Source organism: Myotis brandtii, unplaced genomic scaffold (assembly GCF_000412655.1).
Source record: "Myotis brandtii unplaced genomic scaffold, ASM41265v1 scaffold318, whole genome shotgun sequence".
NCBI lineage: Eukaryota > Metazoa > Chordata > Mammalia > Chiroptera > Vespertilionidae > Myotis > Myotis brandtii.
The window spans coordinates 1,059,588-1,064,067 of NW_005362190.1; positions in this window are offsets into that span (position 1 = coordinate 1,059,588).

Consider the following 4,480-nt stretch of genomic DNA (forward strand, 5'->3'; position numbering starts at 1 on the left):
CTTATTTCACTTAGCATAATGCTCTCCAGTTCCATCCATGCTGTTGCAAATGGTAGGAATTCCTTCCTTTTTACCGCAGCGTAGTATTCCATTGTGTAGATGTACCACAGTTTTTTAATCCAATCTTCTGCTGATGGACAGTAAGGCTGTTTCCAAATCTTAGCTATTGTAAATTGTGCTGCTATGAACATAGGGGTGCATATATCCTTTCTGATTGGTGTTTCTGGTTTCTTGGGATATATTCCTAGAAGTAGGATTACAAGGAAAAATGGGAGTTCCATTTTTAATTTTTTGAGGAAACTCCATACTGTTCTCCACAGTGGCTGCACCAGTCTGCATTCCCACCAGCAGGGCACGGAAGTTCCTTTTTCTCTGCATCCTCACCAGCACTTGTCATTTGTTGATTTGTTGATGATAGCCATTCTGACAGGTGTGAGATGGTACCTCATTGTCCTTTTGATGTGCATCTCCTGGATGATTAGTGACTTTGAGCATGTTTTCATATGTCTCTTGGCTTTCTGTATGTCCTCTTTTGGAAAGCATCTATTTAGGTCCTTTGTCCATTTTTGATTAGGTTGTTTATCTTCCTTTTGTTAAGTTGTATGAGTTCCCTGTAAATTTTGGAGATTAAATCCTTATCAGAGATAACATTGGCAAATATGTTCTCCCAATAAACCTGATACATCACATAAACAAACTGAGATTAAAATTACATAGTCATATCAATTGAAGCAGAAAAAGCATTTGACAAAATCCAACATCCTTTCTTGATATAAAAAAAAAAAACAACCCTCAGCAAAGTGGGAATAGAGGGATTATACCTCAACATAATAAAAGCCTTATATGACAAACCTACAGCCAACATTATACTCAATGGGCAAAAAACTAAAACCATTTCCTCTAAGAACAGGAACAAGATAAGGTTGCCCACTCTTACCACTCCTGTTTGACATAGTACTGGAAGTGCTAGCCATAGCAATTAACAAAAAGAAGAAAGAAAAGGCATCCATATTGGAAAAGATGAAGTAAAACGGTCATTATTTACATTTGACATGATATTTTACATAGAAAACCCTAAAGACTCCATCAAAAATTATTAGACTTAATAAATTAATTTGGCAATGTAGCAACATACAAAATTAAGACCCAGAAATCTATGGCTTTTTTATACGCCAATAATGAATTTACAGAAAGAGAAATTTAAAAAAACAATCTCATTTACCATAGCACCAAAAAAATTAAGATACCTAGGAGTAAACTTAACTAAGGAGGTAAAGGACCTGTACTCAGAAAACTACAGGACGTTGAAAAAAGAGATAGAGGAAGAAATAAACAAATGGAAGAATATACTGTGTTCATGGATTGGAATAATCAACATCATTAAAATGTCCATACTACCCAAATCAATCTATAGATTCAATGCAATCCCTATTAAAATACCAACGGCATATTTCACCTAGAACTCTCTAAAAATTCATGTGGAATAAAAAAAGACCCCAAATAGCTGCAGTTATCCTGAGAAAGAAGAACAAAGTAGGAGGGATCTCAATACCAGATAACAGACATATAGACCAATAGAATAGAACAGAGAACCCAGAAATTGACCCAAACAAGTATGCTCAACTAATATTTGACAAGGAGGCAAGAGCATACAATGGAGTCAAGACAGTCTCTTCAATAAATAGTGTTGGGAAAATTGTACAGATACAGGCAAAAAAATGAAACTTGACCACGAACTTACACCATACATAAAAAATAAACTCAAAATGGATAAAGGACTCAAATGTAAGATGGGAAACCATAAAAACCTTAGAGCAAACCACAGGCAGCAAAATATCAGAAATACATCATAGCAGTATCTTTATCGATACAGCTCCTAGGGCAATGGAAAGTAAGGAGAAAATAAACGGGACTACATCAAAATAAGAAGCTTCTGCACAGCAAAAGAAACCATCAGTAAAACAAGAAAATCCAACTATATTCTCAATTAAGTTTCCAAGGAAATTAAATAGAATTAAGTATCCCCTGGACTGTGTCTGTCCCCACTTCTCCCTGAGACCAGCTTCTTCTTGCCTGATGGGCTTCTCCATGAAGTTGAATATACGAGATGAAAACTCTGGTGTCACGCAAATCTAGAGCTCAGAATACAACAGTTTGGCCAGTTTCTCACAGATTCATCTTTCCAATTTGCCGCCAGGCAAGAAAGGGCTTTTCTCTAGTTGATCAAGTTCAGAAAATCCTAGGGGAGGTCTGTGATTGGCCCAGCTTGGGTCACAGGCCCACCTCTTTAAAAAAAAAAATTAGTATAGCCACAGGGATAATGTAATTTGGGTAACATGCCTATGTGGGTGGGAGAGGGATGATGTTTTGATGGGCAGCCTGCTTGATAAACATAAGAATGAAGAGAACTAGACCAGAGAAAGGGAAAGGAGCACTGGACAAACAACCACAATAGATATACACTACAAAATCCTTGCAAGTCACCTTTATTAATGCATCCATCTCACTTCAGATATTTAAAAGTGTGATATCTGTCTGCAATCAGCTAGTATTTGACCCCTTACAACCTTTAACTCTCCTTTTTTCTAAAAGCTATAGAAAATGAAATGTCTGGTACCAGCAACCTGGGCACAGATGTAATTATTAGACCATTGGCAGTCTCAGGTCTTGATCTCCCAGTGGATAAGTCTCCTAAGGTAGCACAGGGCCAAGCAGACCAAGTGATCTCAGTCTAGGCACAGGAAAGCATGTGGAGAACGGCAGGTCTAATGTCCCCAGGTAGCCCTTAGAAATCCAGCGCAGAGGTAAACTGAGCAGTAAAATGAGAAAATAATGCTAACAATAATAATAACAGTAGATAACAATTGACTCTCACAAGGTACCAGAAATCGTTCTTAGTGCTTTGCATATATAAACTAATTTCATCGCCATAGCAACCTTACAAGGTACCAACTATAGTATCATCCCCAAGTGAGTTTAAATAATTTGTTCAAGTTAGTGATCCAAACCCAGGCAGTCTTGCTACAGAACCCATATCTTTAAGTACTACACTATACCCTGTGGGAGAAAAGAATCTGGAGTCATTAGAGCAAACCTGAACTTGCCTAATAATTGGATTGTTGTATAAATTAAAAATTTAGAAAGCAAAACAACCCTCCCACACTTCCCACATACACTCACAGACGTTTCCTCACTAATGGCGCAATGTCAGCAGTGAGAGGCAGGTGATGGATTTCTTAATAAACAGGACACACGAAGCATATATTGTAAAGATAACAGCTGATAAATGTGACTGCATCAACGTTTAACACTCCTGCATAACAAAAGGCATTATAAATAACATTCAAAGATAAGTCACAGACTGGAAGAAGCATTGTTAATGCTCAAACCCAACAAAGGATTAAAACCCTGAATATAAAAAATCTCCTGCAAATTAATAACCCAGGAGAAAAAATTTTAAAAAAACTATGAAAAAGTATTTCACAGGAGAGGAAACCCAGAGGGTTGCTAAACATATGTTAACTGCATGAGTAGTCAGGCCCAACCAGAACCAGTCCACACTCCTCCAATTGGCAATGAAGTTGAAGACTCACAAGGCCTAGTGCTGGCAAGGATGTGGAGAAATATGAGCTTCATATAATATTTGGAAGGTGGGGAAGGGATTAGGGAGGGACAGGCACAAATTCTTTGGAATAGAATCTGATAACGCCTGGTTCGGTCCAGACATCTGTCCTACAATCACACATATGCCCAAGGAGACAGCCACAGAATATGTGTGACAGCAGTGTTTGTAATCATGAGAAATTTCAAACAACTGTACTTTAAAGACCACAGGACAATCACAAATTAATTGTGGCATAGTTCTACAATGGAAGATTCCACTGCAGTTGAAAAGATTCAGGGAAGCAATGTGTATTAAAATAGAGAGAAATGAAAATATAGCATTTAATGCAAAAGCAAGTCACACCATGATATGAAGAGTTAAATACAAATTTTGTAAACGTTAGTTTATATACAATATATACGGTATAAATTGTAATATACAAATAGCATTTATATACAGTACATAAATGTTAATTTATCTATATATGTAAAAGCCTAAGCGACCAGAATGACTGGTTGCTATGACACACACTGACCACCCGGGGGCAGACGCTCAATGCAGGAGCTGCCCCCGGGTGGTCAGTGCACTCCCATAGCCAACCTTCCCAGGCTGGGGAACCTCCCATGGTCCCTCCCCCTGGCCAGTGGGCCCCAATTGCCCAATCAGGGCCAGGCCCTGGCCTGGGATGGTGAACCAGGGGTGGGTGGCAGTAGATGTGGCCTCTTTCCCAGGGGGGCCGAGGACTATCTCACTCCTGTGGGCTGGTGGCCAGCCTCCCATACCCCATCCCTCTCTCTGGGCAGCCAGTCCCAATCAGCCTGCTGCCCACCTGCCGCAGTAGTGGCATGGTGGCAAGGGAAGGAGGAGAGGGAGAGG